Source organism: Pelophylax lessonae, assembly GCF_965119305.1.
Source record: "Pelophylax lessonae genome assembly, chromosome: 10".
Lineage (NCBI taxonomy): Eukaryota > Metazoa > Chordata > Amphibia > Anura > Ranidae > Pelophylax > Pelophylax lessonae.
This window is the reverse complement of record NC_138777.1, coordinates 195,399,349-195,411,892: the sequence shown is the minus strand read 5'-3', so window position 1 is coordinate 195,411,892 and position 12,544 is coordinate 195,399,349.

Below are 12,544 nucleotides of genomic sequence, written 5' to 3'. Positions count from 1 at the left end.
TTTTTATACAGGATGTGTATATTTATATATATATATATATATATATATAGTTGTAGTTGATGTTTCCCAAAAAAAAAAAAAAACACAAAAAAAAAAGCCCCCCCCCCCCCCTTATAAAATGTATAACTATATAAGTGTAAATGTATTGTTTAATCAATCTTTTCTTTTTATACAGGATGTGTATATTAGTTGTAGTTGATGTTTCCCTAAAAAAGAAAGAAAGCCCCCCCCCCTTAAGCACTTACCGACTGCCCACCGTCATTATACGTCGCTCCTTTAACGCTAAATACCCGGTATTTTTTTAAACGGCGGGCGATCTGCTTTCAGATAACAGTGGTCCCAGCGGGGGATTCGCCGTGGGAATCACCCTTACGGTGCGCCGCCCCCCCCCCCCCCCCATCCCGCCGCGTCCCGGCCGTTTTCCCCGCTTACCGGATCCGCCGGCAGCGAGGAAAACAATCCGGTCCACGCTCCTCACAGACAGGAAGTCGAGTGAGGGCAAGATGGCCCCCACTCGACTCTATGGAAGATTTTTTTCAGCAATTTTTTTTAGTCTTTTTGACCTCAGAACTCACAATAAAGAGGTCCTGTCATGCTTATTTCTATTACAAGGGATATTTACATTCCTTGTAATAGGAATAAAAATGATCAACAATTTTTATTTTTTTTTAAAACTGTGTAAAAATAAAAAATAATAAATAAAATAAATAGGAAAAAAAAATTAAAGCGCCCTGTCCCCGTTAGCTCGAGCACAGAAGCGAACGCATACACAAGTCCCGCCCACATATGTAAACGGTGTCCAAACCACACACGTGAGGTATCGCCGCAATCGTTAGAGCGAGAGAAATATTTTGAGCCCTAGACCTCCTCTGTAACTCTAAGCTGGTAACCTGTAGAATTTTTTAAAATGTTGCCTATGGGGATTTTTAAGTACCAATGTTTGTCACCATTCCACAACCCCAGAAGTGGAGGCCCCCCCATGTAGCCGATGTTCACATGCACAGTAGGATACAGGAACATGTTTCCAAGCTTCTTCCTCAGCCTGTCTACATTAAAAAATGATGACTAGCATCAAGTAGGGTAGCTTAGTGTAGTTAGTGTAGGTCCTGCCCTAGAAGAGTCTACCTTGTCGTGGTGGGCAGGCTTGGAATCTCTTGGTCAAAGCGTGCCAGTGACTGGGAGTGATCACTACTCTCTACAGAGCTTCACTTTTGGCCAATTGATTTCACCAAAGGACTCTTGGTTTAATCAGAGTACATGAAAATAGTTACCCGGCAGCACCCGCAATGCTGTTCCAGGTTTCCCAATGGGTGCAGGGCTTGGAAATCAGGTGGAAGATGACACAAGCCTACCAGCGGGGGAGGTTCAGGGGCCCTCTGTACAATGCCAATGCAGAGAGAAGGGAAGTATAACATGTTTCTTATTTTCATCTGAAAAAAGAATTCAAACTGTCAAACAGGAAAAGGAGAGAAGAAATAGAGATTTGCTGATCCTCTTCCCCTCCCCCCAGTGGAAACCTTCATGCAGGATCTCGGTTCTCCGATGAGAACACGAAGCCCAGAAACCAATGGTGACAGAGCATTTGGAAGGGGAACCGGCATTTTCCAGGGTATGTTGTAGTAATACAGCGGAAGAGCTAGGGTGTATACCCACCGGACACTTTATTAGGTACACCTTGCTAGTACCGGGTTGGACCCCCTTTTACCTTCAGAACTGCCCTAATTCTTTGTGGCATAGATACAACAAGGTGTTGGAAACATTCCTCAGAGATTTTGGTCCATATTGAAATGATAGCATCATGCAGTTGCTGCAGATTTCTCGGCTGCACATCCATGATACGAATCTCCCGTTCCACCACATCCCAAAGGTGCTCTATTGGATGAGATCTGGTGACTGTGGAGGCCATTGGAGTACAGTGACCTCATTGTCATGTTGAAGAAACCAGTGGTGAGATGATTGGAGCGTTGTGACATGGTGCATTATCCTGCTGGAAGGAGCCATCAGAAGATGGGGACACTGTAGTCATAAAGGGATGGACATGGTCACCAACAATACTCAGGTTGGCCGTGACGTTTAAACGATGCTCAATTGGTACTAAAGGGCCCAAAGTGTGCCAAGAAAATATCCCCCACACCATTACACCGCCACCACCAGCCTGAACCGTTGACAGAAGACAGGATGGATCCATGCTTTCATGTTGTTTACACCAAATTCTAACCCTATCACCTGAATGTCGCAGCTGAAATTGAGACCCATCAGACCAGGCAACGTTTTTCCAATATTCTATCGTCCAATTCTGGTGAGCCTGTGAAAAGTGTAGCCTCAGTTTCCTGTTCTTAGCTGACAGGAGGGGCACCCAGTATGGTCTTCTGCTGCTGTAGCCCATCTGCTTCAAGGTCCGGTGTGTTGTGCGTTCAGAGATGGTATTCTGCATACCTTGGTTGTGACGAGTGGTTATTTGAGTTACTGTTGCCTTTCTTGAATCAGTCTGCCCATTCTCCTCTGACCTCTGACATCAACAAGGCATTTTCATCCACACAACTGCCGCTCACTGGATATTTTCTCTTTTTTGGACCATTCTCTGCAAACCCGCGAGATGGGTTTGCGTGAAAATACCAGTAGATCAGCAGTTTTTGAAATACTCAGACCAGCTTGTCTGGCACCAACTACCATGCTACGTTCAAAGTCACTTAAATCCTCTTTCTTCCCCATTCTGTTGTTCGGATTGAACTTCAGCAAGCTGTCTTCACCACGTCTAGATGCCTAAATGCATTGAGTTGCTGTCATGTGATTGGCTGATTAGCATTTTTTGTTACCAAGCAATTGAAAAAATGTACCTAATAAAGTGTCCGGTGAGTGTATATACAGCCTATGGGCTCAGAGTCATTCCACAACAAAATAAACACTGGGGTTCTATGCCATGTCTACCAGAGCCTTGGTTTTCCAGGGACTCGCACTCCTGATTGGCTTTTGGCAGCCGCTGGAGCCATCGGCTCTCGCTGCTGTCAATCACTGCCAGTGAGCCAGACAGGAGAGGGAGGAGGCGGGGCCAAGCTATGACTCTGTGTGTGAATGGACACACAGAGCTTCGGTTCGGGAGTGCGCCAGCTTGGGTGCCCCCACAGCACGCTGCTTGCTGTAGGGGCACCCGATAGGTGGGAGGGGCCAGGAGTGCTGGCGTGGGACCTGAGAAGAGGATGATCCGGGCTTCTCTGTGCAAAACCACTGCACACAGCAGGTAAGTATGACATGTTTGTTATTTAAAAAACAAAACTTTAATATCGCTTTAATATACATTACAATAAAAGGAGCACAATTACTCCCTAACTACAGAGGATCTGGCCTGCTACCAAGTCAATTGGATTCAAGCCCAGGTTATCCAACCAAGGAGTACAGAGTTTTTTTTCCATTTTATTGGGCCAGCCCCTATGTTTGTAAATGTATTTTTCCATTCTAAGTGTGTTGCCCATGCACAGTAGTGATTATTTTATATGTGTGCGGGGTTCTCTGATCTCCAAGTGCCTCAGAATAACTCTGCATGCCTGAAACAGTGCCCTTGTTATAGCCCCTAATGGTTAGGTTTAGTGTGAGTGTGTTAGTTCACCTTTACAGATGTAGCACTGCCCCCTAGGGGGCTGCTGAGTGTGGATTCCCCTGGGTTACCCATAGCAACAGTCTGTAGAACTGATCACTTTAAGACTTGGCTCAGACAATGAACAATCCAGGGGATTTGTTTTTCTGTTGGAGTGTGTAGTAAAATTTGACATTTGTGTAGTGAAAATTTGACATGAGGGCAGAAGCGAGTGCACGGATCTGAATGCAGGCACTGTGCGTTCAGATCTGTGCACCCCAAATGTTGACATGCGACTCTCTCCATGCAGCCGCTGAGTCGGCATCCACTTCTATACAGACTGCCTGCACGCAGCTTCGAGGTGGATGCACACACAGAAAAAAGCAAGTTAGCACAGAGGACAGGTCTCAGCACACCTCTAAATGAGCCCTTAGCTTATCTTAAGCATTTATTTGCAAATGTGTGAAAACTAAACTGTTGGACAGGGTAATTCATTTTGTTGCAGGCTGGCTGGTAAGTGAGGGGGGAATAGGAATTTGTGCTGTCCTTTGGACATAGCTGTAGAGAGAGTTCTCTGTTCCAGTCCCCACAGGAATTGGAAGAGGGGGTATAAATGGGCCTCCTGTAGGGGCCCGGGTCCCATCAGTTTAAGAGAGGGGCCCAGAAAGCAGCTTTAACTTTCATAAAGCCTCATGTAAATGCAGCTGCAGGATGGTAACCACAGATTTCTCTCTGAAGACAAGTGATGGTGTCATCAGAAGGGGCGGGCTGTAAGAGTGTGCATGTGCTTCTAGAAGTAGCCTGTACTTTCTCCTGAAGATCAGGGCCAGGCAGCCTGCTTACTCAGACAGGAAGGTGAGGGGATGACAAGTTCCAGCACTGGCTCTGTTACATGTCATCAGTGCGCAGGCATCCCAACCTGCAAAAACTAATTTCAGGGAGGTGGCACTCCGCGTCGCTGGTGGGTACTGCTGGCACTGCTGGCGGGTAATGCTGGTACTGCTGGAGGAAGCAGCGACTGCAGTAGATAGCAGAGCTGCTTCCTGTATGGCTCTTGTCACAGGCAAAATGCATTTCATATCACTCCGCATGTGACAGAGCCAAAACTATACAGGAAGCAGCAGTTCTGTCACTGACTGCAGACATCCTAAGTTTGCGGGTGTCCGTGAGCCACCGGCCAAAGGCGGGAGACTCCCATAAGTCGCGGGAGACTTGGGATGTCTGAGTGTGTCCATACAGGGAGGAGCTGTGTGCAGGCACTGATAGGGGGCAGGGAGGAGCTGTGTGCAGGCACTGATAGGGGGCAGGGAGGAGCTGTGTGCAGGCAGTGCAGGCACTGATAGGGGGCAGAGAGGAGCTGTGTGCAGGCACTGATAGTGTGCAGGGAGGAGCTGTGTGCAGGCACTGATAGGGGGCAGGGAGGAGCTGTGTGCAGGCACTGATAGGGGGCAGGGAGGAGCTGTGTGCAGGCACTGATAGGGGGCAGGGAGGAGTTGTGTGCCGGCACTGATAGTGGGCAGGGAGGAGCTGTGTAACGGCACTGATAGGGGGCAGGGAGGATCTGTGTGCAGGCACTGATAGTGTGCAGGGAGGAGCTGTGTGCAGGCACTGATAGGGGGCAGGGAGGAGCTGTGTGCAGGCACTGATAGTGGGCAGGGAGGAGCTGTGTGCAGGCACTGATAGTGTGCAGGGAGGAGCTATGTGCAGGCACTGATAGTGGGCAGGGAGGAGCTGTGTGCAGGCACTGATAGTGGGCAGGGAGGAGCTGTGTGCAGGCACTGATAGTGGGCAGGGATGAGCTGTGTGCAGGCACTGATAGTGGGCAGGGATGAGCTGTGTGCAGGCACTGATAGTGGGCAGGGATGAGCTGTGTGCAGGCACTGATAGTGGGCAGCGAGGAGCTGTGTGCAGGCACTGATAGTGGGAAGGTAGGAGCTGTGTGCAGGCACTGATAGTGGGAAGGGATGAGCTATGTGCAGGCACTGATAGTGGGCAGGGATGAGCTGTGTGCAGGCATTGATAGTGGGAAAGGAGGAGCTGTGTGCAGGCACTGATAGTGTGCAGGGAGGAGCTGTGTGCAGGCACCGATAGTGTGCAGGGAGGAGCTGTGTGCAGGCACTGATAGGGGGCAGGGAGGAGCTGTGTGCAGGTACTGATAGTGGGCAGCAGAATGCACATGTCCTGTTTGGTGAATGGAAGAATCATGAACTGGATAGAGAACAGCAGGGAGAAGTTATGGCTCTGCCTGTATTTGAGAACTAAGTAAACCCTCTCTGTGTCTCCCCATCCAGTATTAGAGCTGCAAATGCATGTTGGAAGTTTTACTCCCATAGGCTAAACTGAATGATTGTTCATGTTAGGTAATATAGTCTACATGGCTGCGGTGGGTGGGGATGATGTGGTCAATACATAGCGGCGGAGGGTGGGGGGCTGATATGGTTACTATATGGCTGCTGAGGGTGGGGGTGATATGGTCGCTATATGGCTGCTGAGGGTGGGGGTGATGTGGTCACTATATGGCTGCTGAGGGTGGGGGTGATATGGTCACTATATGGCTGCTGAGGGTGGGGGGGAATGTGGTCACTACATAGCTGCAGAGGGTAGGGGTGATATAGTTACTATATGGCTGCTGAGGGTGGGGGTAATGTGGTCACTATATGGCTGCTGATGGTGGGGCTGATATGGTAACTATATGGCTGCTGAGGGTGGGGGTATTGTGGTCACTATATGGCTGCTGAGGGTGGGGGTGATATGGTCACTATATGGCTGCTGAGGGTGGGGGTGATATGGTAACTATATGGCTGCTGAGGGTGGGGGTAATGTGGTCACTATATGGCTTTTGAGGGTGGGGGTGATATGGTCACTACATGGCTGCTGTGGGTGGGGGTGATGTGGTCACTATATGGCTGCTGTGGGTGGTGGTAATGTTGTCACTATATGGCTGCTGAGGGTGGGGGTGATGTGGTCACTACATGGCTGCTGAGGGTGGGGGTGATGTGGTCACTATATATGACGTCATAAGACGGCCTGCTGTGACCGCGCCCGCTGCTGGGCACGGGTGGTGCGCTCCGTGATTACAATATCCGGAGGACACTGCTGATCACAGTTTGGGGCAAACAGCCAATCAGTGGCTCTTTACCACATGATCAGTTGTGTCCAATCACAATGTATGTAAATAGAAGACGGTTATCAGTATTCCTTTCCTCATGCTGACATGCATGAGAGGAGAAGGTAGCCAATACCCGGCTTTGCTAAAAGGGACATGTACACTGATAATCGGGGCAGTGATTATCAGTGCAGTCCAAACAGTGCCCACCAGTGCTGCCAATCAGTGCCCACCAGTGTCTCCTCATCAGTGTCATCTATCACTTCTGCCTACCAGTGCCCATCAGTGTCACCTATCAGTGCTCATCAGTGCTGCCTATCATTGCCCATCAGTGTCACCTATCAGTGACTATCTGCCACATATCAGTGCCCATTAGTGCCAACTATCAGTGCCCATCAGTGTCACCTATCAGTGCCCATCTGCCACCTATCAGTGCCCATTAGTGCCACATATCAGTGCAGCCTATCAGTACCGTCTCATCAGTGCCCATCAGTGCAGCCTCATCAGCGCATGTTAGTGAAGGAGACACATTTCCTTTTTCCAAAATTTTATAACGAACTATGAAAGTTTTTTTTATATTCAAAATTTTCGTTCTTTTTTTGTTTATTAAGCAAATTATAAAAAATAAATTCAGCGGTGATTGAATACCACCAAAAAAAAAAGCTCTATTTGTGTGAAATAAAATTATAAATATTTCATATGGGTACAGTGTTGTATGACCGCGCAATTGTCATTCAAAGTGCAACAGCGCTGAAAAATGGCCTGGGCAGGAAGGGGGTGGAAGTGCCCAGTAGACAAGTGGTTAATCTAATGGTACAGCTACACCATTGTACTGTGTGATTATCAGGATGATAATGATGATGACCATAGAAGGACAGTGAAATGCGTCTTTAGGCCTCATTTAGGATCCATTTACACGGATACATATCCCTGAACGCATACAGAGTGTGTTTGGGGACTCGCACCCGCATGTTATATTGTGACACATGTGTCCCTGCAGCTGCGTGTCCCAATGCAAATGAATAGGACACTGACATGGGGATGCATGCACAACACCTGTGCATCCCATGTCAGTAAAAGAGGGCCGTGCACGGGAGACACATCTACTCCCTGTGCCAATTGGCCCTTACACTTGTGTTTGGGGAGGTGGGGAGTGGTAAAAACGTATGGCTCATCTGTGGCTCATCTGCCAAGGAGCCGCGCGGCGAGGAGCAGGTAAACTGTACCATTTGTCTTTCAGGATATGAAGATGGCGAAGACACCAGGACTCTGACCTGCGCTCACCAATTCCACACTGGCTGCATCCAACAATGGCTTCAGCAGAGCGCAACGTGTCCAGTGTGCCGGGCTGCTGTTCCCAACCCACAACCGTACCGGAGACCATACAGGGAGGAGGCATTCAGCATTCAAGACCTGCTCAACTACAGGTTTGCCATTGAGGCTGATGAAAACGATGTTCCGTATCTGCTATTAATCCCTATAGTGGAACAGATTTTTTCTTTTTATACAGGATGTTTATTATTGTGTTTCAATAGCTAATGATTTAACCACTTTACCACCGGAGGATTTTGCTGTCTTAAGTCCAGGCCACTTTTTGCGATTCGGCTCTGTGCGACTTTAACTGACAATTGCGCGGTCGTGCGACGCTATACCCAAACGAAATTTACGTCCTTTTTTCCCCACAAACAGAGCTTTCTTTTGGTGGTATTTGATCACCTGTGCGATTTTTACTTTTTGCGCTATAAACAAAAAAAGAGCATTTATTTTGAAAAAATAACAATATTTTAAACATTTTTTTTATATGAAATTCCCCCCAAAAAATGTAAAAATCAAAATTTTTTAAAATTTTTGGCCAATTTGTTTTCTGCTACCTATGTTTGGTAAAAAAAAATCGCAATAAGCGCATTTTGATTGGTTTGCGCAAAAGTTATTGCGTTTACTAACTAAGGGAAAGATTTTTGTCATTTTTGGTGTTTTTTTTTAAACGAGTAATGGCGGCGATCTGCGATTTTTTTGGGGGGACTGCGACATTGCGGCGGACAGATCGAACCCTTGACTGACATTTTTGACACTTTTGGGGGTACCAGTGACATTACTACAGTAATCAGTGCTATAAATATGCCCTGTTACTGTAATAATGACACTGGCAGGGAAGGGGTTAATTTTATTGGAGAGGGAGGGGTTAATGTATGCCTGGTGCTTACTGACATGTGTGGGGGGAGGTGACTGTGTGACACAGGGACAGATCGCATGTTCAGCTATGCTGAACCATGCAATCTGTCACTGTTTGTCACTTAGGAGATCCGCCCGCTCTGTTTACACAAGCGGGCGGATCTCCAAACTAGATTCCCCGACGATCGGGGAAGAGCAGCGGCGATCGCCGCCACTCCTCCCCTGGCCCGACTCCCGCTGTGACTGAAAACAGCGGGAGCGCGCCTCCGGTGGCGCGCAAGCGCCGCCTACAGGGGGTGGAGTCCAGCGACGCAGGTCTACGTCGCTGGATGGAATTGAACCACTTTGCCGCAGTACAGTCCCAGTGACTGGTCGGCAAGTGGTTAAAAAAATGTATAGTATAACAATTTTACACAGAAGCAAACGCATACACAAGTCCCGCCCACATATGTAAACGGTGTCCAAACCACACATGTGAGGTATCGCCGCGATCATTAGAGCGAGAGAAATAATTTGAGCCCTAGACCTCCTCTGTAACTCTAAGCTGGTAACCTGTAAAATTTTTTAAAAGTGTCGCCTATGGGGATTTTTAAGTACCAATGTTTGTCGCCATTCCACGTGCGTGCGCAATTTTGAAGCATGGCATGTTGGGTACCTATTTACTCGGCGTAACATTATCTTTCACATTATAGAAAAAAATTGGGCTGACTTTACTGTTTTCTTATTTTTTAATTCAAAAAAATTGAATTTTTTTTCCCAAAAAATTACGTTTGGAAGACTTCTGCGCAAATATGGTGTGATAAAAAATATTGCAACAATCTCCATTTTATTCTCTAGGGTCTCTGCTAAAAATATATATATATAATGTTTGGGGATTCTAAGTAGTTCTCCAGCAAAAAAAAAAAATGATTTTAGCTTGCAAACAACAAGTGTCAGAAATAGGCCCGGTCCTTAAGTGGTTAATAGTTAATGATCTGAAAGAAAAAAAAAAATGTCTATAAATGTAAATGTATTAATGTATAGTATAACACTTTTTTTCTTTTTATACAGGATGTGTGTAGTAGTTGTAGTTGATGTTTCCAAAAAAAAAAAAAAAAACAACCTTTGAGCACCCCCCTCCCCCACCCAAAAAAGTATAGATGCTTAAATGGAAATGTATAGTTTAATGGATATTTTCTTTTTATACATGATGTGTGTAGTAGTTGTTTCCCAACCTCCCTCTCCCCCCCCCCCCAAAAAAAATATATATATTAATAAATAAATGTATATATGTTACATGTAAATATGTTACATGTAAATATGTTATATGTTATTTTAATTTAAGAAAAAAAAAAAAATTTGCAGCCGTTTAACAGGAAAGAGAGATGACCAAACAGCTGTTCGCTGTATTTCCTCCCCTCTAGACTTGGGATTCCCAAACGTTTTTAGGCCGAGACCCACTTCTGAATACAGTTATTTTTCGGGACGCACTTGTAGCCATTTTCCCGTTATAGTGCCCCTTTACACATCGCAGCGTCCCATAACACTGCAGCCATTTTCACGTCATAGTGCCCCTTTACACATCACAGTGTTATGCTAGTGCGGTATGACTTAACTGGTTCCCGACCGCACGTCGCAGTTTTTGTTTGTAAATTACTTTACTAATGCTTTAGGCCTGGTTCACATGTCTGCGGGTTGGCGGCCCACATTTGCACAGGCATAGCAGCTGATTGAAAAAAGGTACATGCAGCATTTAAAAAAATGCAGTGGCTGTGAAATCCATTCTGCTTTTGCACCATGCGACTTACCTGCAGTTCCTGCACTGGCAAGTTTTCTGCTTTTTTATACACACGGCCCCAGCATTTAAAAACACAGTTTGCATGTGCAGGAACTGCAGGTAAGTTGCATGGTGCAAAAGCAGGATAGATTTCAAGGCCACTGGAATTTTTAAAATTCTGCATGCACCTTTTTTCAGCGGAAAACGCAGGCAAAGCAACCTATTCGAATCAATGGGCTGCTATGCCTGTGCAAATGTGGGTCGCCAACCAGGCCTAAAATAAGCCATCAAGCAGTGTCTGAACTCTGGCCTTCCTGGTGACTGGTCCTGGTGCTCAGCTCCGATGCGATGCACTGCACTCTGATAACGGCTCCACTCAGTCAGACTCCTACCCCGAGGCGCCGCCTCCCGTACAGAACAGCGCGCACGGCAGGAGGCGGGGCCGGAGCGTCAGTGGAGCCTGCTGCTCGTAACACAGTGTGCTGGCGATGCTTGGGCAGCTCTGGTACAAAATCCGCCGGCGACCCACTGAAATGCAGCTCACGACCCACCAGTGGGTCGCGACCCACAGTTTGGGAAATCCTGCTCTAGACAGTGGAACGCACAATGAAGGTTCTGGGTATACCAATGGGCACATAAAGAACAAAAAAAAAATAGTGATGGTTGGGCACTGTTAGGCGGCACTGATGGGCACTGGTAGGTGGCACTGGTGGGCAGGACTGGTGGGCACTGATTGCCAGCATTGGTAGACACTGATTGGCAGCACTGCTGAGCACACATTGGCAGCACTGTTTGACACTGATAATCAGGACACTGATTACACAGGACCCTGTGAGCGTGAGGAGAGAACAGCTGATGACTGGTTTGTGTTTCCACCCTCTGATCAGCTGTCATTGGCTGACAGCTGATCTCATAGTAAAGGGCCGCTGTGATTGGCCCTTTACCCCAATCTGTGATCAGCTGAGTCCTTAGGATTTGGCGATCACAAAGCGCACTGCCCGTGTGCCGCAGGGGGCACGCGTTGCAGCATGATCACAGAAGAACATTCATGGACAAAAAAAACAACAAAGAAAGGGCGCACCGACCTAGCGCATTGTCCTCATTAACAGGCTTTATTCATGCAACGTATAAAAATGGCTACTCACAAACATAGGGGAAAATAGATCATATCGAGCTCAGTTGCTCAAATGTCAAGAGTAGTCCATAAATTAGTCCATATCCGATAAGATGACGGCTGACGCGTTTCGAGGCTTAGCCTCTTCCTCAGAGCCACCATTCATGGACCCCCTCCCAGCATTGGAAGCCTGCGCTATAGCCGAAAGACGGTTAACATTTAGCTGATAAAGCTTACAGTATAGCTTATAAAACTCTAAAAAATTATGAATTCCTTTCGACAATCATTTTCTGCGGCCATTTTTTTTTTTTTTTTACATGCATTTTTTTTGTAAGATGTCCTCATCAACATTTGCCCAGACTCTATTCTGTAATGAACATCATTGCATGGCCTGCACTTGGAAACTTGAAGACAGTTCATATCTCCATCTCCATTAAAATATTCTATCCTTCTCAATATATTTGTCCTTCCCACATCTTGCATCAATATCCTAGGTCTGAACAGCCTGTGAAGTGTTCAATGCCACTTCATTTAATATAAAAGGGAGCCTGTTAACGTTCTTTGTTCCACCACACAAGAGAGATAGACTTGTTGAATGCTGATATGCAGCTGAAAAATGAACCAAAAATACGTAATGTGTATCTCTCTTCTTTTAAAAGCTTTCCATTTTTCCCCCATCAAACAGGGTAATTTGTTTTAAAGACCCATGTTCTGGAGTGGAACTAAAATTGAAATGCTCTTAGATCTACAATTTACCTATTATGTTATACCAGATAAGGAATTAATTTGTCTTGCGTCTTCAGAATGAAAAATAATGCCGTTTGA